Source organism: Ixodes scapularis, unplaced genomic scaffold, assembly GCF_016920785.2.
Source record: "Ixodes scapularis isolate PalLabHiFi unplaced genomic scaffold, ASM1692078v2 PGA_scaffold2__306_contigs__length_199485367, whole genome shotgun sequence".
Classification (NCBI taxonomy): domain Eukaryota; kingdom Metazoa; phylum Arthropoda; class Arachnida; order Ixodida; family Ixodidae; genus Ixodes; species Ixodes scapularis.
This window is the reverse complement of record NW_024609857.1, coordinates 118,629,288-118,653,898: the sequence shown is the minus strand read 5'-3', so window position 1 is coordinate 118,653,898 and position 24,611 is coordinate 118,629,288. Positions and strand designations below refer to the sequence as shown.

At 46.3% G+C, this 24,611-nt stretch overlaps 1 pseudogene; it reads right to left on the bottom strand.

Annotated features, from left to right (window-relative positions):
* Nucleotides 1-17,883: 17,883 nt before the first annotated feature.
* LOC120844063 lies at nucleotides 17,884-19,428 on the bottom strand (annotated as a pseudogene).
* Nucleotides 19,429-24,611: the final 5,183 nt, after the last annotated feature.

The window sequence follows — 24,611 nt, the reverse complement described above, 5'->3', positions numbered from 1 at the left end:
CGCTTAATTTTGTCTGCAGAGTACGGCGCTCCGTGACATCCACTTGTCCGTCGAAACGGACCTCCTTCACGTCGCACACGCGGCCAGATTCATGAAACAGTTCTCTCTTCGTCATATTGGCACCACAGAAGAAGCTTTCTGGATTCGTAACCGCCTTAAACCCCGTCGTAATCACCCCGGGAACACTGTCCGCTGGGCTGCTAATCGCCACTGCTTCCCCCCGATGATTCTGCACCGGCTACCGAAGAAGCTTTCCGGATTCTTAGTCGCCCACTGTCCTCTGTGCTGTTCGTTGCTATTACTTCGCGATGATTCTGAGCCGGCGGCACCGGCTTCCGAAGGAACTTTCCGAACTCGTAACTGCCTTAAATTCCGTCGTAATCACGACGGGGACACTGTCCGCCGTGCTGTTCGTCGCCATTGCTGCCCGACGCTCCTGCGGCGGCTACCGCCAGGTCGCGGCGAACAATAGGCGACCGCCGCGACACGGCCGGCTTGAAGACTGGAAAAGTAGACCGCACACTGTCTGCTTCAATTTGCAACCGGAAGTCCCATAGAAACTAGCGCCAGCTGAGCCTCTAGCGTTTATTGTACGCTTGTATTGTACATAATAACTCTATGGCGCAAAGACTCTTTGCGTTGCTTTGCGTACGCACGCTATTTCCGAGAAATAGCGCACGCTAAAATTGCGCACTCAAAGCGCAAACCTGGTTTGCGTTCGGAGCATGCGCAGTGGCGACGACGCTATTCTTTGCGTACGCAAAGCTTTAGCGTCCTCTATTCTAAAACTCTCTACTGATCAGAAAAAGAGAAGGAAGCGGCGTCTCTTCGCAGGGAGGCGCTTCCAACCCGCTCATCGACAGCATGGCGCGAGGCAGAAGATTTCAAGAAAAAATATTGTTACGTCAAGTTACTGCAACTTCTACTTCCAAATTTTTGTGCACTGTGGTAGTACGGTGAAAAGCTCCTATGGGGACGTAGATAGACATGTTGTGAGGTTTATTTAAATCTTTAATTTGATATATTCATGCGGACATGTTGCGGCTAACACTACAAGCGCGCTTTTTTATACATTTGACTGCAATCTGTAATAGAGTGACCACCCGTCCCGCGACTCGCGGGACTGTCCCGCATTGAGGGCTCGTGTCCCGCGTCCCGCGAGAAATTCCCAAATTTTCAAAATGTCCCGCACTTTACACTGTCGTAAAATTCGCTCTACAACTCATGGTGCTGCCCAACAACGGGGCACGGGGAAGCGCGGGGGTCGCTGGGAAACGTATGAATCGCAATGCTACGCCATTTTCTATCCAAGCATAGCGGGAAGCGACCGTCGCTGTTGCAGGAGAACTGACGCGCATGCGCCGTTGTGCCTCTCCCTTTGGTGGCAAAATATTGTGGGAGAAAATTGCTCGCCAAAATTTCAAATATAAAGGGCTGTAATTATTTTCATATCGTTGTGCCAATGCAAAAGTGTTGCTGATTTTTTTTTTTCAACGAAGGCAAAAAGTTTGCAACTCACAGGGGTCGAAAAAGAAAATAATGTTAAAAATGTGCGTAGGACCATGTTGAAACCCGAAAAAGATTTACTGCTTCTTAATTTCATTTTATGCACTGAGTTCTGCTGCAGTTGATTTTTTCACTTTCAACTTCGACACATTTAATAACATGAAGATATATCCCTGAGAGTGAAAATGATTTTAGATTAATTATCGCAATGCAATTTGCGGGTGTATAAACAGCACAAGATATTAAATGTGTGAACAGAGCCTCGGTTCGTGTTATGTGTGTTTGTAAATTCCCCCACCTCCTCTTCGGTCCCGTGTGTCCCGCATTTCGCTAGCAGAAAGGTGGTCACCCTAATCTGTAAGCACGTATAAAACTCCAGACAAAAATGAGCTCCGTGCATAAAATATTCGAATTTCCCTAAATAAAAATAATCAGGCTTTTTCTTTTTTAATCTTTATACGTTGTTTGGCGTAGTTTTTTGAGCCTGAGCATGGGCGTACCAACCGGGGGGGGGGGGGGGGGGGGGGCAAGGGCGGCGCTTGCCCTCCCCCCCCCCCCCCCCCCCCCCCCCCGTGCTCAGAGTGGGATGGCAAGGCATGTGTTTAGAAAAATCTTTAGAAAAGTTCGGCTAAAGTTCGGCTCCGCCGAATCCAAAGGTACGGCGCCGAATTTTCGATTTGGCAAAAGTTCGGTCGCCCGGCCCGGCGGGGGGGGTGGGGTTGGTTTGCATCCCACTGAAAACAAGTTGGTACGCCACTGAGCCTGAGCACGAGGTTTGATACTATATAGTGAAAGCCGTGCTGTCCTTCTTTTAATGTTTTTAATATTTATTTCGCAATTTTTGCGGGTAGTATTCCAACAATTTTTTTACTTTGTGCAAATACCGCTTAGAACGGATCCCTGACGTTAATGACCTATGAAACACGCGTTCGTTTTTCACGTCACGCAATAGAAGTCTCAGAAAAACAATAAAGAAAAACGAGCAGCGTTCATTCCCCCAACTCGCAGCCAAAACAAGTGGCCACGTGATCTGGAGCCGACCCGAATGTTTCTCGAGCTAGTAATTATCACGAGCCCAAATCGAGTGCCAACGCAATGCTTGGGTCCAATAGACGCTTTGCAGCAGCTGTGCGTGGACGCCGCCATAACTGACCTTCAGTTTTTGTTTCCTCTTATTTCGTCTATTTCACTTCATCATTACCATAGCAGGCCAGGTTATTGCCATCCTAGATTCAACTGTGTCCTTTTCTAAAGCATCGGCCTTTGTAGAGGATCGTCAACTACCGTTTCAGTTGCTCGGCATTTCGGTAAGACAAGAGAAGGTCAGCAATGGCGGCTGTAATTTGGCGCGTGTGTAAAGCGTCTATATATCAACCGCATTCAAATATCGTCATTGGGGTGTACGATCCCCACGTTACGTCATCCCGGGGTCACACTGCTTATACACTATACAAAAGACAGTTTGCACATATCAGTCACCACGATATCCGTGGTTCAAATGCCGCGTGCCAAGTGTCTCCTTGCACTCGTTGTCATGCGGCATTCGAAGCTCAGATCTCTTGGTGACTCGCGTTGGAATCTGTTTGCAGGTTGTCTTTTGTATGATGTATAAGCAGTGTGACCCCGGCCTTGGGGGAAAACTTATGGTGGTGTTGTACGGCTACCATCGCAGTGATTTCGCCATTTCTTTTTATAAACTTCGTGATAATTGTAGGTACTGATTGAAAAGGTGGGGCGTTATCTTGTAAACGTATAGTTTTTTGGCACATGTAGCACAGACCACCATATCCCGTTATGCACTTTGTGATGTAACTTAATTGAATTTCAAACAAACAATAGGATCTTAATAAAAAACGAAACAAAAAAACTCTGGTTTATTTATAAATGCCAACCTTGTTTCAACCTGGTTTATTCGGTATTCCAACCTGGTATATTTACAGATTCCAAGCCTTGAATTTTTAGGTTACACGCGAACCGCTTTGCGAGGCAGTGGCTTCAAGCAGTTTCTTTCGATACGCTACCCTGTCTGTCATAGTCATGCCTATGTTGACCAGGAATGGCCGTGGAAAGTTTTCCATTACAATCCTAGAATTTTTCGTCTTATGGTCCACCCCCCCCCCCCCCCGCCGCCCCCCCATCTCTTGTAGCGTAAATAAAACTCAAAAAAGTAAATTTAACTTCGTACAAAAAATATATATATTTATATTTCCTCGAGTAAAAACAACTGTGCTATACTTTTTAATCTCTGCACGTTGTTTAACGTAGCTTTTCGATCCTAAGCACAAGGTTTGATACTACAAAAATGAGGTCCTCGTGTCATCTTTATTTTCATATTTTGTTATTATTTATTACGTAAATTATGCAGGTGATAGTGTTGTTTGCTTGTACTATAATCACATTTAGGTAAAATATTATAGCGGTGAGATACGACCGCCTCGCAATGATTTTGCCTTTTTTATATAGACTTCGTGATATTTTTAGGTATTGATTCAACAGGTATAGAGTAGTTTTCTAGTAACCGTCTAGCTTTCGGCACATGTAGTACAAACCATCGCATCCCGTTATGATGCTGGCACTTTGTGATGTAATTTGTTATGCAAAGAAACAATGAGATCTAAAAAAAAAAATTCTGGTTTATTTATAAAATATAACCTTGTTTCAGTGGCGTAGCCAGGGGGGGGAATTCGAGAGCCACAAACCGGTTCCGGCCCCTACGAGTCGGTTCTCTTGCCTCCCTTCTCACCATTTTGACATACTGAAAAAAGCGAGGATCTTTCGCATTGTTTCCTTATTTCACATGTGGAATTTCGCGTGTTGTATCGTCGACGTGTGGCGATTAAATCTTCTGTTTCCGGCGTGTCTTCCGCAGCCCACTTCCAGCACGTTTGAGCAGCTCGGGCGGCTCGGGCCAGCAGTACCTCTTAGTAACTATATACCGGAGTTCAGTTGACAGTGCGGCGGAAGCTTTGTGCTCGTTGAACTAGTCGTCGTATATCGTTTTTTGCATCAAGGGATCACACGGCAGAGCTAAAGAGAGCCGGAGAGCGCACTTTTTTCTAATCCTCTTTTGCGCCACGCGGACCTCTTACCGCTCTTCGTCTTCACCCTTTCTGATTCCTCACGCAACCTCCTCTACCTCCCACCACAGCTCTAACATCGCAGTACATCCCCCTTCCCCCGCCCCCTTATCGCCGGGACACGTTCAGCTTTGCTCTAAAGAAATGCGTTGCGCTATAGAAACCAGATTGGCTAAAAGTAACAACATGCTCGGATCGATGACAGGACGGGCGAGGCGGTCAGATGTTCTTGTTTTGGTTCTTGACATTAGAAAGATCAGAGCTTTGTCAACATATAGGCAGCCGTTTTCAATTGTTGCCAATGCGTAAAGCGCGATCCAAACCAACGCTTCTTTTTGCGCCTGTAGGTCGTGCGGCTGCGGATGTGACGCATTTCGTGGCGTTTTTGCTGTTTCCGGGCGCGCTTTCTGAGTCAGAACCGTGCGCTTTGGTTTGGACGGGCGAAACTTCGGGCGAGCGCGCACGCGCGCACGCAGGCACGAGCGCACAAGCAAAGTACTGTAGTGCAACTGCGACAGACTGGCCGGCCAGACGGCGAGAGAAAGAGAGAGAGAGAGATCGCGTAGTCATGTTGGAAGAGAATAAAAGGGGGGGAGGAGAGGGCAGCCAGACGGCGAGAAACCAATACCTCCTAGACAGCTTTCAAGCCTGCTTGTCACGTGATTTGACGTCAGCAACGTCACAGCGCGCCGGCCGACCTTGGCGCGGCCGGCCGGCTCGAGTGCGCGCTGTAGCTCTCGTCGCTCGAGCATTTCGTTCGCGTATGGCGGTAACGTGTGCCGTAAATTAAACTTGATCGATCACCATGGCTGCATGAATTACCACAGTTATGAAAAGTATACTCGTTATGAAACCAAAAATACATATTACAGCGAAGATGTTTATGGCTAGGGTTCCGGTGGATTTGGTGTGTGCGCGACCAAAAACTGTACGCTCGCACCGTACCCGCGCGCCGCACTAGCCGGTGTCTGCAGCAGTAACTGCTCTAAAGCAAAAGCCTAAAACAAATGGCACCTTGCATGCACGTTCGTCAACGCTTTATTTTGGTTATTTACTTCGAATCTTTTATACGGGGAAGGCGTGCGCGTGCGACGCGTGGAACACCATACCCTGTGTTCTCCTTGAAGGCAGCGGGCGGCACGTATGTGTGCGTACCATTTCGTCACACCTTTGTTCAAAATTCTGTGTCACGTCTGTGTCCTGTGTTAAACAGCTTCGCTGAGTCATCCACCATCACAGGGTGGAATGGCCCCCAATTTTTTGTATCATAATTATGGAGCAAATAATACATATTGCACACTAATTGTGAAGCAAATAATACATATTTATTTATCATATTAGACACCGGGCATCAATTGAATGGCACAAAACAGAGCACTGTAAAGGCAAAGTATGCAAAATAATCACAACAGACAAAACAGATCACCAAATAACTTGTACACAATAGACCATAAAAGGTAACACAGACAGATATTACATGTATTACACTGCCCCAGACAGAAACATGTTAGAAAATCATAACGAACAGACACATCATATCATACAATATCTGTGCGAAAATTGCACAAAACACAATTATTAGAGTACAATGTACCACCACCGCTACCACCCAAGAATGCAAGAAATCATTTTTTGAGAAAGATTTCAGCCTTCCTCTTCTTTGCATTTGTATCTTTTTCTGCACGCAGAAGATCATTTCTTTGTTTGCACAAATTATTCAGGACTATGTTTGCTGCACAGTTCGCAACCAGCCCGACAAGCAGCTCATAGTTGTGCCCGTTCTCACACGTCGAAATGTCTTCAAGCCTTGACAGAGAGCGTAGTGTCAGTTCTCTAACAACATTCCTTTGGTTGGACCCATGGAAAAACTGTGTGCAGCTGTTTTGTGCGACAAGCTTTTTTACCACAACCTCCGTGTGCATGACCACTGAAATTACTAGGGCTGAGGGAAACTTAAGACCACCTCGGTCTAACTGCTTGATTAGCGAATGAGTGTCTTCTTCGGGGTCGGCGTCATGTCCATTAAAAACTAGGTGCTCTCGGCAGCTTTCGCACTTCAGAACTTTTAAAGCAGCATGGGCACAATACCCACCGACATAGGCAATGACTGGCATTCGTGCTCTCAGTTCATCAAGGTCAACATCATTAACAGGAATGCAAAGGGAGCTGCCCACACCTTCGACAGTGTTTGTGTCTTCAATGCCCTTGAGGTCATTGGCACTCATCATTGGTAGAGCACTTTGAAGGCGAATCCTGCCCTCTGTTTCACACAGCTGCCGAACAGATATATGGTACTGTCCACCAGCCATTTGTCTGTACTGTCCAAAACGACTCTCTAGAGGATCCGTCTGGACTTTTCCTAACAGAATGTAGTTGAAGTGAAGCTCATCTATGCAATACTTTGCCAGCGCCAAAAGAGACTGAGCAGACAGCCTCAGGGCGCTCAACGTTTCCGGGGTGAGCACACCAGTGTCATGCCCGTAGAATTCCCAAACGTCGAGCAATGTGATCAATGAACTAAGAAAGACTAGTTTTGGGTCATCAGTAAGGCATGCCATCGGCTCTTCATAAACATTACGATGGTGGAAGCCTTTCTTTGGTGTCTTCACGTTGACAATACTCCACCAACGTAGAATGATTTTGATGAAGTCTGCTGTTGCTTTAGCATGCTGAAAATCAACTTCACCACTACGGGTTGCCAGGGCTTCGGCTACATGTGGATTAAAAACCTGCAGTACCAGTTTAACACTCTGGCGCTCCAAGCTGCTAGGATTAAGCGCTTTTGATGTCAAACCATAACCAGACTTCAGCAGTTGACCCGACTCCTCTTCATGCAAATCTCTCAAGTGCTTAAATGATGCAGTCATCTTGCACTCAGGACGAACGTTGTTGTCTGAAAGCTCAAAGCATGGGTAGAAAAAGCACGTCCCTGAGTTTTTCTGGTTAATCCAGTTGTTTCTAATGCACTTAAGGAGATGCACAGCATCTACCACGTAATACAGTGGTCGAGATGGGTCTGCTGGGTGTGGATAAACAGGGCTGAGTTTCGGCTTTTGCAAAAACGCTTTCATTGCTTTCGTGTTGAGTGCATTATTGTCACAGACGATTGCCAAAACTCTGTACCCGATTTCCTCTAAGCGCAAGATAACCTTCTTCAGGATGGTGTGAAGCTCATCGCCATGTAGGGTTTTTACTGGAAGAATGTGCGCCACTTCCTTGAACGAGCTTAATAGACTTTGTATCATGAAAACGTGTACCGACGTTGCTGCCTCGTTGGAATTGACTGCAGTGCCACATATGTTTCCACCTTTATAATCAAGACAAGGCTTGATATGAATTTCATCCAGCATCAATGTCACAGTGTGTTCATGAGGTTCTAGATGCTTGAACCTCTGTGCAATATACTGCAGGAAAGTGAAATCTGAGGACTGGATTTCTGGGCACATTTGAAAAGACGAACATACACTTCTGATCGTGCTTGGATGAGGCAAAGTGAGCGTACTTGTCTTCCTCAAAAACTTATAGGCGTGTGGTGATATCGTGTACAGAATGCATGCAAATACCATCACCTGAGTGCTGTAACGAATGCATCCTTTGCAAAGCAGCAGCAGCTGCTCCTTCAAAAATTTCACGGCCTCTTTCTTGCCTTCACTAACGCTTCCTTCCAGTTTGTCTAGAAGGGCAGTTACCGCACCCAGCAAGTGACGAAAGCTGCAACCCTCATCCGAAAGCATACACAGGTTGTCCAAAATATTCAGCAAGGAACTTACGTCGCGCACCGAGTCTGGTACAACACTGCTTGCAAACCTCTTGACCGGTGCTCCTTGATAGCAGGCAGAGACTTGAAGGTTCTCAAACACTGTCAAAGATGCCTTCAGCCAAGGTTCACACTCGTCGACTATGTTCAAAAACATTGTGCACTTTTCTTGATGTATAACAGTCCACTTCACCGACACCGATGCTACTTGCAGGCACGCCTTTAGTTCTTCGAGCGTCGAAAAGCGGTGTCTCTCCTGTTCCACTTCAAAGGACGCCGCTGATTCTTCAAGAGCACGAGCGAGTTGGGATGCTTCTTGTCGGCTCTTTTTGGTATCGGGCGCATCTCTCGTGTTGGTTACGGGCTTCGAAAGATACGAAGGACAGGCGGGAAATATTTTCGGTACAGATCCAGGACGCAAGCGAGGCACTGGCAATGCCGCCTCAAGTACTTTTCCTGTCCTCGGATCCGTGTACGATGTGGTCCGCTCGATGCACGACACCTGCACAAATGTGAAAACGTTCGTAAACGGCTGAGCACCTAGTTCGTTGGAAAAATGCAATGCACTCCCTTTTGTACAGCCATAGTTACCATACGCGTTCGTATACGATAAACACTGCTACGCTTCGGAAGCATAAAAAGAAAGGCGCGGCACAAATATAATAACTAGCAGCATAAGAATATCAGCATAGAGGAAGCATTACCTTGGTGTATGAAGTTGGTACGAAGTCCTTCCTGGGAATAGCACGAATCCATTTCTTCAAAGTGTCGTCGTCTTTCGGAAAAGAGAACACTTGCTCCTTCTTCCCTGTTTTGTAGTTACTGGTGCACCTTGGCACACAACACTTGTTTGGCATCGTAATTTCAGCTCTGCATCACGCACAAGAACGAAATTGCCGCAAAAACAACGACGGCAAACGGTACGCGACGACGCGACCACGCCGTTTCCCAGGAGCGATTAGGGCTAGCTGACGTTGGGTCGCTGTCACTGCGGCGTCCTCCTCCGGCCTCCGGTGTCGGCTGGGCGGATGTGACGTCAAAATTATGGGCGCAGGCTTGAAAGCTGTCTAGGAGGTATTGGAGAAACGCGGAGCCGGAACTAGCTTGCCCTCCACCGATTGGCCGGGACACAGGAGCGCCCTACTACGTCACCGCGCGTTTTTGTGCGCGTTGAGAAGAATTTGAAATTATCCAACTTGCTTGTGCGCGCCCGGAAGGACCGAAGAAGTGGCGCGACGTCACGAAAACACGTCACATCCGCAGCCGCACGACCTACAGGCGCAAAAAGAAGCGTTGGTTTGGATCGCGCTTAACCATGCCGCGCTTCTTTCGGATAGCCATTAAACCCCCTTTACCGTTTTATACACCCCCCCCCCCCCCCCCTCTTCTAGTGGTTTGAACGGTTGAACCCTTCCGCCTTTTTAACCGAGCCGGTGTGACTGCGGTACAAGTTATAGGTTTGCTTAAAAGTTAGTCAGTAAACAGAAAAAAAAAAAAATATTGCGGTGTGAACGTAAACAACATTTCTATAGTTTTGAAATGATACTTTTTCGAACTTTTACACAGACACAAATTCCGCAGCAACGTATTTGGCGCACGTGCGCTTCCGCGCTAGCGCACCGACAGCAATAATTAAAGTTAAATTGGCGAATTATCTGTGTTTACATTTTATAGAAAGTCATATTGTAATGTGTAATGCAGTTTTCATGTAACCAGATCTCGCTTTACGTGATGATACTGGAGTCTGAAGTAAAACTTGTTTTTCAACAATTTGACGGGGCTGCGGGCCTTTCTTGGCATCTTCATAAGCAGTAAAAAATATACCATTCAAAAAGTTGCAACGTCGTCAAATAAATCTACGTTGGTGGAAGCGCCAGCTATCTCAAAGTAAGCTGAAAAAGAACAAGAAAAAAACAAAAACAAAAACGGAATGCTTTAGGACCTAGGTGTTTACTTTTAGAAGTCGCCTTGACACATAGTCAAAAAGACAGTGTCAGGGGGTCAGTATTGTGGGGCGGGGGGCGGGGTGTGGGGGGCTGTCGAAGGGCGGGGTGTGGGCCGCAGGTAGTCCTCAGTGGTGAAAATTCGCTGCTCACTGAGGGTCCTCCAAAACAAGCAAAAACAATAGCCAACAGGAAGTAACATACTCCCCCCGAAAGTTTGGTCATTATTTGCGTTTGTTTACCTCCGCCCACCCTGCAAAACATTTGCTGGTCATTACTTGACTCAGACAAGCTTGATGAATCTTAATTCATCAATTCCCGCGTACGATGGCGACTGCCTTTTCCTTGTGATTGCTTTCGACGCTGGGCGCGACAGGCTCAAGCTGTCCATATGATACATCTGACGTCACAACTGATCTCTATGTCTATTTGGGATCAGTGGACGCCACAACAAGACAGCGGAGCAGTAAAGTTGCAAGTTAGTTTCGGTTTCAGTATTCTATTTTTCAGACTAGAAATGATTAAAAAAGGTTGGGAAATTTACTCACTTTTCTAGACTCAGTTTCTTGAACTCTTTCAGAAAACATGTTTAGTTGGAAGCGTTCTAATTTACGCTGGCGATGCAACAATTTAACTAGGCAGAATCAGCAGTTTTTAATTTTTACATTGTTTGTCTTACCAAAAGGGATGAAGAAGCCGCCTCGTTCTTTGGGAATATCGCGGTTCCGTGGCATAGTAGAGAGCAAAGAACGGGAATATTTCGCGATTTGCAGCCGTTAGTGCCATTATGTGCCCAATCTAAGGCTATCTTTTGTAAATATTGTCATTTCAACATGAGTAAATGCGGCAAACGCCTCATAGCATCTACAGTATTGCAATATACTCAATTTAGAAAAGAAACCTTTTTTTTTTATTAATTTGGGAAAAATGCAAGAGAGGTTAGCCAGAGAATGAATTCCGGCTGGCTACTCAGCATGGGAAGGGGAAAGGAAGAAAGATAGCACTAGAAAGGCATACGTTATGGGTTGCTATACAAAAGTCAAAGTTCCGGTGTAGAAGAATCAAGGTACAGCACGAGACTTGTACAGTAACAGGAGAGGACACTCATACATCACTGCACAGGAAGGTTCTAACCACATTGTATGTTCAACACATTCAGTCTTAACATAAATCGTAGAAATAATGAACAGATTATTTATACAGTCTGTACATTGAAAAGGTGAACGAATGCGTGTTCATATTCTGCCGAGGTCAGCACACGTTTCATGATTATATTTCTTTTTGTTATGTCAAGATTATTTACAATCGATATCTTACAAGATTATTTACAGTCGGCATGTTACAAAATTAAAGTCGGTGTGTTACAAGATTATTTACAATCGGTCAATCAAATTGGTCGTGTGAAGAAATGTTATTAATGCATCTAACGCCCTTCGTTGATGCGGTTGTTGTTCCCAGGTACCTAAGACCTTCTCAACACTGTAAGGTTCGCTGGTAAGTTGTTGGATCCTGGTCAATAGTGTCAAGCGCTCTTCATTAAATTTGGGACAACTAGAAAAAATATGGTTTAGATCTTCTTCCACGAGACACTGCTGGCAATTCGGGCTTGAAATCTGTCCATACTTATCTTTGTTTATTCGTGTAGGCGACGTTCAAACGGATGCGGTGGTAGAGCGTTTCTATGTTTCTTGGTAAATTTCGTGGAGATATATTTCGGAGGCACGGGTCGATTTCAAAAAGAGGCTGGTAGTGGTATGTTGAGGATATCCAGAGCTTCTTGAATTCCTCTTTTCCAAACAACCTAATATGTGATCGAACGTCAGTTTTTGTAAATGGGACGATCTCCGTAGTATCCATATAATGTCCTCTAGCAGCAGCAGCATCTGCAGTCTCATTTCCAGTTACCCTATGTGCCTTGGTATCCACTGTAACACTACATGATGTCCATTTCTTTTGATAGTTTCATAAGTAAATAAAACTTCAAAACACAACTGTGGATTTGACGAAGTGGCAGGTGAATGCCTTAATGATTGCAGAGCAGCGCGTGAATCAGTCAGAATGACTCATTTTTGTGAGTCTGCTTGCGAGTTAATAAACTGGAGTGCCATCTTTATTCCGTGCGATTCCGCAGTTAAGGGAACACTATGGGAAAGTTTGTAACTACGAGTTGTCTTGAGTACAGGAATTACTATTGCAGAGGATGATGTGCCGGTATACGAAGATCCGTCCGTGTATACGTGTATGTAGTCGAAATACGTGAAGTGAATATGGCTTAGTGTGTGTTGCAGCTTAACGGTTTGCGGTTGTACTGTTTTTTGGGTGAGGCCTGGTACATTAATATGAATTTCTGGCATTGGTATCGTCCAGGCAGGACAAGATGATGTTGCATAATATTTAGTCGAAACTGGTATGTCGGAACACAGCGCTTCGATGGCTTTACCGTATCCCGAAGCTGGTCTTTTGTGGTTCAAATTTACGAGAAAATGCCTTTTGTTTCGTGATTTATGTCTTAAATGCACTCGTAGTGTCTCCTGCGTACGCATGATTGCCAGGGGAAGTGTTCCTGCTTCTGCTGTTGTACCATTAACTGATGTTCCCTCAGGTACACCAAGACAAATTCTTAAGGATTTGTTTATTTCTGCTTGAAGACTTTTGGTGTTCGTGATCGAGATGCTTTGTAGGACAGGCAAGCTATACCTGAGAAGGGAACTGATCAAGGTGTTCTGGAGTTTCAGCATGGACGAGCATGACTTGCCCCATGTTTTCCCTGTCAGACAGCGAAGTACATTGCACGCGGAACGAAGCTTTGACTTAAGGTATTTTATATGCGGAGTCCAAGTTAAGTTTTTATCAAGTATATAACCGAGAAACTTGTGTGTTGGCTTGTATGGGATGGTATTCCCAGCCAAGACCAGAGGGAAACGTTTTACAGACATTCGTGTGAAAGCCATTGCCACTGTTTTCTCTGGAGATAAGCACATGCCACGTTCTCGTAGGAATCGGCTAACGTCGGCAAGAGCCTGTTGAAGCCTTCTTTGACTGACAAATCGATTTGAATGTGTTGACCAGATACATATGTCGTCTGCGTAGATTGATAGGTGTATTTGCTTCGAAAGTTTCCGTCGCAAAGACATTAGTGTGATATTAAAGAGCGTAGGACTTAGGACGCCTCCTTGTGGAACCCCTCGTTCTATGATATGGTCTTCTGTGTTTCCTTCAATTGTTTGCATGAAAATAGTTCGCTGTGTTAGATACTCTTTCACCCAGTTAAAGATTTTCCCGCCGAATCCGTGCTCAGCCATTGCACTCAGAATTGCTTCATGCGTGATGGAATCAAATGCCTTTTGAATGTCTGAGAATATGGCGAGAGTCTTTTCCCATTGGCAATGCCTTGCTCAACCGAACTAACGAGATCGATTACACTGTCTGTTGTGGAACGTCCTGCGCGAAACCCTGACATTTCTTCAGGATATAAGTTCGAGTTTTCGATATACCACGTCATTCTGGTCAGAATCATACGCTCGATTATCTTATATACGCAACTGGTGAGCACGATTGGTCGAAACGACCCTAGATCGAAGGGAGATCGTCCAGGTTTTAGAACAGGAATAACTTTGCCGCGCTTCCAGTCATGTGGGAGCACACCGTTAGCAAATGATTGGTTATAGTATTCGAGGAGTCTGCGTCTTGAGTGTTCATTCAATCGTGCGAGTGCAGAGTATGTTACGGCATCTGGACCAGGGGATGACCTTTTTTTGGGGTCCTGCAAGGCGTGACCCAGTTCCTCAAGAGTAAAAGGCATGTCTAGGGCAATCTCTTTTGCCGTCACCGAAACAACTGCTGGATGTTTTTGAGTGCTGGGGTAGGAGGAGTTCTGGGCAATGAGCCTGCAAAACGCCTCAGCAATCTCTATATCGGCAAAACCTTGGCGCAATGCAAGGGCTCTGAATGGGTATATCTGTTGAGGAGGTGTTCTGATCCCACGTATAACTTTCCAGAGCAGAGAGAGGTGTTTTTTTTGCATCCAGAGACGCGCAAAGTTCTCTCCATCGACGCCTGCTGAGTGCATCAAGATAGTTGCGTACCTTCTTTTGTGTCCTTCGTACATTGCGATAATCTTCCGGGTCCTTTGTTCGTCTGGCTTTTCTTTCTGCTTGCCTGCGTATTGCACGCAGCCTTTCATATTCCACATCAATCTCTGTGCGATTGAAGGGCAGCATTATTTTTCGTGTTGCTAACTTGATGCATTGTGATATAGATGGTATCAACTCAGCATTCGTGGTTGCTGCAGTAATGCAATCTTTTGCGAGCATAGAAAACTTGTCCCAATCCGTGACGGATATCGCATGCCGTTTGCTGTTGCTATCAAACCCACGGACAAATGTTAGAACCGGTAGATGGTCACTCCCCCTTGCTTCCAGATCAGTTGACCAAGCAACATGTTTTATATAGCTAGCTGAGACGAACGTCAAATCAAGAACGCTACTCACAGATTCCCCGCGGTGGAATGTCGGACTTCCATCATTCAACAATACTAAATTGAAGCCACCTGTCACATCATTAATAAGGCGTCCTCGCTTGTCGTTTTTGGTGCTGCCCCAGAACTCATGGTGGGCATTGAAGTCTCCACACAAAAAATGTGGGGAGGGAGTACTTCCTACAATAGACTCGAGTCGTTTGGAGTCGAAAAGTGCCCGTGTCTCGATGTAAGCGGAGATGACTGTGATACGACGCGATTTGTTTTTAATAGTTGCACAAACGTATTCATTAGTATCATTGGGGGCTACATCAACTACGTCATAAATAAGATCTTTTCGTATACCTAATAACGCGCGGCTAATCCCGGATGCCTTTCTTGAGGCTATAAATGTATAGCCCGAGATTTTGAAATTTGAATAATCACTAATGTTAGGTTCTGTAATTGCAAGTACAGGAAAGCGGTATTTCCAAACAAGTTGTTTAAAATCAGAAAGTTTTGACCGGAGGCCATTTGCATTCCACTGAAACACAGTCGTTGAGCTCAAACTATCTTGAAAACATTCTACTTTATCCAATTAAATATAAAAAGAGTGAGCAGATCAAGACCTTTCTGGATTATTGTGGCCCATTCTGACTTTTGAGTATTCAGGAAACGGCGCACCATGTCAACAGACATTCTGAGTGCTGAGCTCCAGAAGGATTCGTCGGTTGTTCCAAAATTAGGTTCCGAGGTGTCTGATGTCCTCGATGTTGTATTTTGACGTACTTGGGAATGTTCTTTTTCTGCTGTTAGGTCTGGTACTAGTTTTCTGACCAACGGTGAATTCTCTGATTTCTTGGCATCGTTCTCTAAAGTAGGTGACTGCCGAAAGTTGGTGGCTTTCAGAGATTCACTGTATGTGCGGTTCACAACGATGGGCCGCGACTGACCCGGGTTAGTTGGTTTTTCTTTCCCGGTGGGCGTTGATGTAAGCTGAGGAAAGTCATCTAGATTGCTGAGTTGAGGTTGTCGCTGATGGTGGTAGGCAGTATCCTGTCGGACAACAGTTTGGACGGTATCAGAGGCTGTGGTGTGTCCTTGTTTGCGAACTTCTGCTAGCCTTTTTTGTTCCTCTCGTTTCGGGCATGCTTGAGCTAGAGCGTCGTGGCAGCTGCCGCAGTTGACACAGTTTGGCTCTTCTGACTGACAGCTGCTTCGGTCGTGCTTTCCTCCACACCGGCTGCACATTTTTTTCTCGAAAGCACGTGACAGATTTGTGCCCATAGCGGCCACAGTTCGCGCACTGTAAGGGACGCTCCTCGAAGGGAAATACTCTGTAACGGACGTGAGATAGAAGAGTATATTCTGGCAGCTTTGTGGAAGCAAATTGCACCTTCACGATACTAGACTTGCCAAGTCTGCGAGCATATAAAACCGGCTTCGATTGAGCACTGAGACCTCCTTGAAGTTGAGCGACAGTGACCTCTGGATCTACCCCCTTGATGACACCAACTGCAGCTGAGCGTGGGCTAGGCTCGTAAGCCTTCACGCCCACGTTACACAGGGAAGTAACCTTGAGCAATGTTTTTGTAGCCTGCGCATTGCGTGTATCGACGGCAATCAAATTAAGGCGTGTGTTAGGGCGAATCATTATGATACATTCCTGACACAGCTGCTGAAGTGTCTCCGAAAGTTTTAGGCTATTGATCTTTGTCAGGGGGGTTTCGGGATCTACTGGAACAAAAATAACTTTAAAACCTGTTTGTTCGTTAGAAGCTGACAGCTGACTATTTTCCCGTGTTAGGTCACTGTTTATGAGAGGACACTTGCGTTTGCGTGATGAGACGACCGTGAAGTTGGCCTCGTCGGTGCTTGGGGCTTCATTCATAGATTCAGTGATGTCCTCGGGCTCGTGTTGTGCAGGAGTGATGTCAGGAGACTGTGAGTAGTTGGTGACGTTGCAATCAGGAACTATTTTTTCTTGAGTGGTGGTCGGAGTCGATGAGTAAGAGTGGTCCATCGCCTGGTCTGGTGAGGCGGAAGTTCTCTGATCTTCATGGTGGCTTTGTTCCATCGCCGCTCGCTTTCGGGTCCTTGGTGGTTGGACCGGGAGCCCTTCTTAGCCGGGAGATCTTGCAAATTAAGGAGCAGAATTGACTGTCTAGAAAAATAATTGAGGACAAGGTCGCTGGAACGTCTGCGTTCTTGTGTGCTTCGTCCTTCAAAAGAAAACTCTAGAAAAGAAACTGATCCCCACAATTTCTTTTTTTTTTACCAGGTGATTCATTATGGTGTAAGAAGACTACCCATTAAATATTTTGCTTCTGCGTCAGATATTTTCAATGAAGTAAGAAAAAACAATGCAGCTGCTCAGAACCGAAATTGAAACTGTACTGGGGAGAAGTAATATAGAGGAGAGAGTTGGCAAAAGTCACATTGCTCTGCAACGCTCTTTTCTTCTTTTTTTCTAATCAACGTATTTGCAGCCTTTTAGAAGCCATACAAAAATGATATCATATTTATCTTCTAGTTTTAATATTGTGTGTGTGCCTTCGATGACCCACGACTTTGATTATATTGGGCGGTTGTGTCTACTCTAAATAATAGAAAACGGCTCGTGCCCACGCAGAAGAGAGTGAGCGCGACTCAAACCAGACAGTTCTCTATCGGCGGTTTTCGGGCTCAAAGAAAATGCGTTTAGAGCCACAAATTGTTTTCTGAGTGATTCGGCTCTCATATGTCATGTCATGTGCAAATAAAAATTACCGCATCTCCACGTGGTGGATGATGTTGATTGGGGCGAAGCTCGGGTGGTCCTGATGATACTGATTTTGGTCATAGGTAGTGCTGATGGTGCCGTTTTCATTCATGTCAGTAGGAGAATGTGCGGTTTTCTTCGTATTCTTTTTTTTAAGAAGACAGATGGGATGGCAACTCAGAACCGACTACTCTTTTTTTTTTTCTTTTTCTTGATACTGATTTTGGTCATAGGTAGTGCTGATGGTGCCGTTTTCATTCATGTCAGTAGATGGATGGATGGATGAAAACGTTTATTGAAAAAGAACTCCGATGACCGACGTCATCGCAACGCGGTGATCTTGTGGTCTGGCGTCGTCTTTTGGGGAAATCGGGGTGGGGGGTTTAAATGCAGGAGGTCAGGCCGCCTGTAGAGATATACTCTAATAGTGATCTCAGCACCCGAGTCTTTCGTTGGGAATCACCCGCCGATTGCGCGGCCGGTCGATTTGTTTCATCTTGCTGAAGATGAGGCACCTGTAAGTTTTGAGCCCTTCGCAGTCCCAGAGTATGTGGTGCAAACTGGGGCGCGAGTCCTCTTCCCTGCAAAGTTTGCACCGTGGGTCAGGTGGTACTGCGTAAGGGTGTTTTTTCTTGAGGGCATAAAGTTCGAATTTGTATTGGAGGTTAGGAGTCACCGCTCCGCCAGTGCGAATGCGCCGTAGCAGCACGATTTCTTTTCTTCGAAATGTGTCCTTCGGGATAGGGTGTTCCTCTGGGGACCAGGATCTTTCTAGGAGGCGTTTCCTTGTTCGTTGCTATGCGCAGTTCTTCAACAGGGTCGTTTGTATCCTGGTCCTCATGAGGATTGTCGTTGCAATCGCTCGGTTGCGGGTGTGACGGGCTGACGTCCGAAGGCCGGGGCTGCAGGGACGGTTGCGTGAGGTTTCTCATCGCCTGCTGCGCGGCTTCGTGTGCAAGCTCGTTGCCGGGTATTCCCTCATGTCCGGGGACCCACCTAACGCTGATCCTGGCCCCCTTGTTCCGGTATAGTCGGATTGCGGAGTCAAAGATAGCTTTTATGGTGGGACTTGCAGAGTACTTGTGTTGTCTAAGTTCTCTAACCACTTCTTGGGAGTCTGTAGAGAGAACTAGCTGCTGGTCAGTTCCCAAGTAGGGTGTAGCACCTTCAATGGCCTGCAGGACAGCCTTGCACTCCGCATATTCTGGTGTGTGATGGCCTAGGGGATTGCCTTCGGTCACTGTCCAGGTTGCGTGTTTCTTGAGGTAGGTGACTGCAGTGGCCCAACCTGTGGTGCCGAGGCTAGCGTCTGCGTAAGCCACCATGTTGTTAGGGGTCGCTAGTATCTGTGCTAAGTCTTTCTTGTGTTGTCTTGCGTACTGTTCCCGGCGTTTCTTGTGTCTATCTGCATCCATGTTCTTAGGTAGGGGTTTGGAGCCTTCTGTCACATCGATGAGTTCCCATGGGGGGGGGGGGGGGGGGGGTCCTTTGGGGATTGGGGGATCTACCTGGATTTGTACGCCCATGAATTTCGCAATCATCCTGCCTTCGTTTGTATGTTGTAGGCGAGAGGCTTGAGCGTCTTTCTGCTGCTGGATCAGGACAGCGATATCCGGGATGAAGATACACTTGGCCAGCTCTTCACTACGAGTGTGTTTCGGGAGTCCGAGGATGGTTCTTCTTGCTTGATTTAGCAAGGTCTTGAGTCGGTTGTGATGTCGCCGGGTGAGGGGATAAAATCCCGCCGCATAAGTAATTTTTGAGACTAGCACTGACATGACCAGCTTCTTTGCAGTCTTTTCCCCCGCGCCGCCCATCTTGGGTGAGATGCGACTAACCAAATTAATGCCTTGTTTCCATTTTTTAAGTATTTCGGTGATCCAGGCTGTGATGTTCTTTGGCGAGTATCCAAAGTTTACTCCTAACATTTTTATGGAGTCTTCTCGTTGGATTGGGTTTCCGGCAAAGGTAAGCCCTAGGTTTTTGTTGTTCTGATTCCTTCCATATATTGTGTACTTTGTTTTTTCAGGTGAAGGGTACATTCCTACTTCGTTAAGACATGATTCGATGGTGTTGAGTCCTCTTTGCAGGGCTGCTGCTTGCAGTTCGGGGTTCCCTTCGTGTGTCCATATGGTCACATCATCTGCGTACGCAGTGGCTTTGAGGTGGGGAATTTCATACAGTTTCCATAAGAGCGGTGCCATCACTATATTGAATAGAGTTGGGGATAGTACGGCTCCCTGCGGAACGCCAATGTTGTTTTCGTGTGTGCGTCCTTCCCTGCCGTCTTTGCCACAACCAGCTCTAATCTTGTAGGTACGTCCCGTGAGGAAGGATTTGACAAAGTCGAGTTGTTTTCCGTCAAGACCCTGTTGTTCCATCTTGTCTATTATGGACTCGTGGGGGACAGTATCAAAGGCCTTTTTGATGTCTATGGATGCAATCACTCGCATTTGTTTCTTGGCTGGGTGCATGTCAACGACGTCTTTATAGATCATAGATAAGCTGTCATGAGTGCTGAGATTTGCCCTAAAACCTGTTTGCGTGGGATGGAAGATACCTAGATTTTCTGCGTTGTATTGGATTCTGGCAAGCACCATACGTTCAAGGAGCTTACCCATGATTGATGTAAGCGAAATCGGTCGTACGTTTTTGGGGTCCCTCGCTGGTTTCCCTGGCTTGGGTATGGGAGTGACGAAGGAGAGTTTCCATTCTTCGGGCAGCTGCCCTGATTCCCATATGTCGTTGAACCATTTTAGGATGACGAGTTTAATTGTATGGGTGCATTTCTAAGCATTGAGACAGTAATGCCATCGTGGCCTGGTGCACTTTTGGTTCGGCAGTGGTGAATCGCAGCTCCAAGTTCCCACTCAGTAAAGGGGAGGTCTTGGGGTTTTTCTGATGGTCCTGCATGCTTGGGTAGATATATCCCGGCTTTTGGTTTGGTGGTGGGTTGCGGGAAGAAAGTTTCCCCCAGTTTGTCTAGGATGTCCTCTGTTGCTTCGTTGGAGAGAAGGGCTATTACTGGAATGGGGCTGACTCCCTTTCGTTTGCCCAGCATAGAGTTGAACGTTCTCCATACATCCCCAATGCTGGTGTTCTTGTCGAAGGTTTCGCAGTAATCCAACCATCGTTCGGTGGCTAGTTGTCATGAATATTTGCTAGCCTCCTCAGTTAGTCGGTTGACTTTGTCGAGATGTTTCTGTAGTTTTCCTTTACGGTACTTTTCCAGAGCTCTGGTTCTCTTTTCCCGAAGGGCCAGGAGGTGGTAGTCTGGTTCAGGTGTGTCATCCCTGACTTCCCTTACTTCAGTGGCCAGGTGGGTGGCTGCCGTTAGCAGTGCGGTGACCTGGTGTGGCTGCAGGTCTTCCCTTTGCTCTTCTAAGTTCTCTCTAAACTTGTCCCAGGTTATGGTTTGCGTGGGACGTTTGGGTTTGAGGTTGTTGCTTCCGATTGCCGCATCAATAATTATCGGGAAGTGATCACTACCCCACGCATTCCGCATCGTGTCCCAGCTGAGCTTGCGGGCTGTTGCTGGGGTTGCTAAAGTGACGTCGATTATGGAGTCAGTTTGATTGCTTGCTGTAGCATGCCTCGTTGGTTTGGTAGTGTCGTTTACCATTTCTAGTTCATTGTGCTCTATGATTTCAAGGAGACTTCTGGTTTTCTGGTTAAGCTGGTTATTGTTCCAGTCTTCGAGTTTGGTGTTAAGGTCTCCACCCAGAATGAGGTAGTCATCCGGGTATTCATTCTTAAAGTGGGTGATCCATTGAAAGTTCCATTGACTGCCAGGGCATGTATATGCTGACGTTACAACAAGTCGTCTCTTGGTTGTATGGAGAGCAATTCTTACTGCAGTAATCTCTTGGGAGTCTAAACACCACTGGGATGTATCCAGCTGAATGTATGGCAGGTTCTTGCTTACAAACAGGTTGACTTGTGCCCTGACTTCCCATTCCCCAGGTCTGATATGTGCAGTTGTGAGATTCTGTCGTTATTTGAGAATTTCAAGTACCCTGATAGTTCGATGTCGTTTGTTCTAGTTTCTTGTAGAAGGAGGATATCAAACTTATAATCTTTGATGTGCACGAGTAGTTCGGACTTGCGTCGTGGGAGGCTGCGACAATTCCATTGTAGGATTCGCAACGTACCGGTCCGATCGTGGTTAGCACTCATGTTCGGGCATGGCCTGGCTTGTCGTAGGTCCAAGCTTCTGGAGGGTTGTTTGCTGGTCCAAGCTTCTGGAGGGTTGTTTGCTGGAACTGCTGCGTTTGTTGCTGTGTTTGTTGCATTTGTTGCTGCATCTGTTGTTGCGTTTGCTGCATTTGTTGGTTCATCTGTTGTTGGATCTGTTGTTGAAACTGGAGGAACATCTGTTGCCAGTTTATCTGATTGGTTGGTGCCGCTTGCTTTGGTGGAGTGGGCTCCCTGGTGGAGATTACTCGATGTTCCTGCGAAGCTTCTCGACTGGTTTTCTCCCGTTCTTGCTGATTCGCATCTTGGATTGCCTTGCGGGTTTCCATTGCTTCCTTGAGACGCCTGGCGATAGTGGCCTTGCGGGCTTCTCGTTTTTGTTTGTCCTCTTCGATCTTCCTCTCAAATTTAAGGAGATCTGCTTTCATTTGTTTCAGGATTGCTGTGTCTGATTTGTCTTCGGCTTCCATGGCGTGGAGTTCCTTCTGCCAGGCTTTGATTTCTGCTTCGTCGTTAGCGTAGTAGCCCTTGTTTCCATCTCTGCGGGCCGTGTGTGCGTAGCAGGGGCCTCGGTGGTTGTTGTGCCGCAGAGATGGTGAACGGTGACGAGAATTGGTTCCTTCAAGTTTTTGGCGCGACTGGCTTCTAGACTTTTCTTCAGTGGTGCGTGCTCCATGGTAGGCGTCGTTCTTAGTTCTCTCATTGTTTGAGAGAATGCCTGGTTGTTTCAGTGTCGGGTAGCCTTCGAGCGTTACCCTCGGCGGTTTCTGCGTGTTTGAGGTGCTTCCTCCATTTCCCCTGCTTCCCCTGGCTCCTCCTCCTTGTGCTCTCGCCTGAAGTATCAAATTGATACGCTGGCGTGTCAATTTGATACTTTTTTTATTCTTTTTTTTTTTAAGGAGACAGATGGGATGGCAACTCAGAACCGACTACTCTTTTTTTTTCTTTTTCTTGATACTGATTTTGGTCATAGATAGTGCTGCTGGTGCCGTTTTCATTCATGTCAGTAGAAGAATGTGTGGTTTTCTTCTTTTTCTTTTTCTAAGAAGACAGATGGGGATGGCAACTTAGAACCCCCTTCTTTTTTTTTTCTTCTTTTTCTTGATACTGATTCTGGTCATAGGTAGTGCTGATGGTGCCGTTTTCACTCATGTCAGTAGAAGAATGTGTGGTTCTCTTCGTTTTCTTTTTTTAAGAAGACAGATGGAATGGCATCTCAGAGCCCCCTATCTTTTTCTTCTTTTTATTTTTTTTTTTCATCTTTTTTTTCGTTTTTTTTTTTCTTGCTCTCGCTGCTGAACTCACTAGCAGGGGCACGCCGGACGGTGGACGGACATACGGACATGGCTAGCCCCTAAGGAGCTTCGCCCCTAAAAGATTGGCGAGCATAAATACCCTGTCAGTGTCCCTTTAAGTGCCGTTGAGAGCGCGCGACCGTCGGTTTCACCAATCTGTTTTGTAGCGTGAGCTACACTGGCCGAGGTTGAGCAGTTTCGCGTGGCTCCTGGAGAGCCGTGCTGCGCATGCGCGAGGAGCAGTGACGTCACATGGCGCACAACTGGCGCGCCGGAGCCGCCGTCGCCGCGCGCTCTGCCGCCGCCGCCGCGCGCGCCTCGTTGGTCTGCGCATTCCAAAGGAGTGGCTTCATAGCCGCGGCAGGCGCACTGGCGCCGCCGCGTGCTCAGCTGTGCGCCTCCGTTGCGCAGTAGTCAAATCTCACGCTGCACCGGAGCCGCTTGATAGCGCCTCTCATTTTTTATCTGACACCCCCTCCCCCCACTCACACACACACACACACACAACATTTTAAACATCTTTTTGCTATGCAGTTTATTATGGTGTCAGAAGACTACCTAATCAATATTCTGATACAGCGTCAAATATATTCATAATAAATTAAAAAACGCAATATTCGAAACCGAAACCGAAACTGGACTGGGGGTAATAAGGAATATAGAGGAGAAAGTTAGCAAAAGTCACGTGCAACTTTTTTTTTTATTCAATCAACGTATTTGCAACGAGAGTGTCTAGATCACTGATCTCCATGACAATTGCTGGATCGCGCTTCCCGCTCCCGCGAGTGAAGCAACAGGACGGCCATCTTGCTCGTAGGCGAATCGCGGTTTGCCAGCGTTGCAGAGGCTGGCGGCAGCGTGCTAAAGACACGTTTTCTACTCGTTCGTCGTCATTCATTGAATAATTTTTTAAGAACGTGTGTAAGCGCTGAGACTTGCTGCAGAGAACAAGTGAATCATTCGACATGTAATGTTCGTTAGTGAACTAGGGCGAGACTGACTAGGCAAGGTCTTTCTGACCTCCTTATGTTTTACACTCGGGGTAAGAGAAAATTCGAATCTTCTAGAGGTACGGAGAAGCGTTCCTTCACAGCCATGCGCGCTTGGGGTCTTCAGTTTTATAAAACTGAAGAATCAGCAGGATTTGTTTTGAGCCTGACGTTTATAAGCAGGTGCGAAACACACATCCATATTGCGAGCCTGAAAAACGAATTTTTGTGTCTCGAACCGCTGATGTTAACGACAAAATAACTGCTCCCTTGTTACAATGTAGGTCAACTGCAAAATTAGAAAGAGAACCCGATACTGTTTTGATTTTATGCTCTCAACAGAGGCTTTTTTAGATTTGTTTTTTTTTAGCAGAACTTCATGCTATGATGATTTTCGTCAGACAGTATCCCGTATTGCACAGAAATACAATTCCTTACAAACGTGGTAGTTTTTTCAGGCCTGCCATGTTCTAAATAAATACCAAATAAAAATCGTATCATTGTGCAAACGATTCAATCAATTAATTAGTCCAGTTTATTGTCATGAGTTGCAGCATACTAATTATTGAGAACCATCTGGGCCCATAGCCTTTTCGCTAGTTTGGGCCCATTTTAATAAGAACATATTAGGAA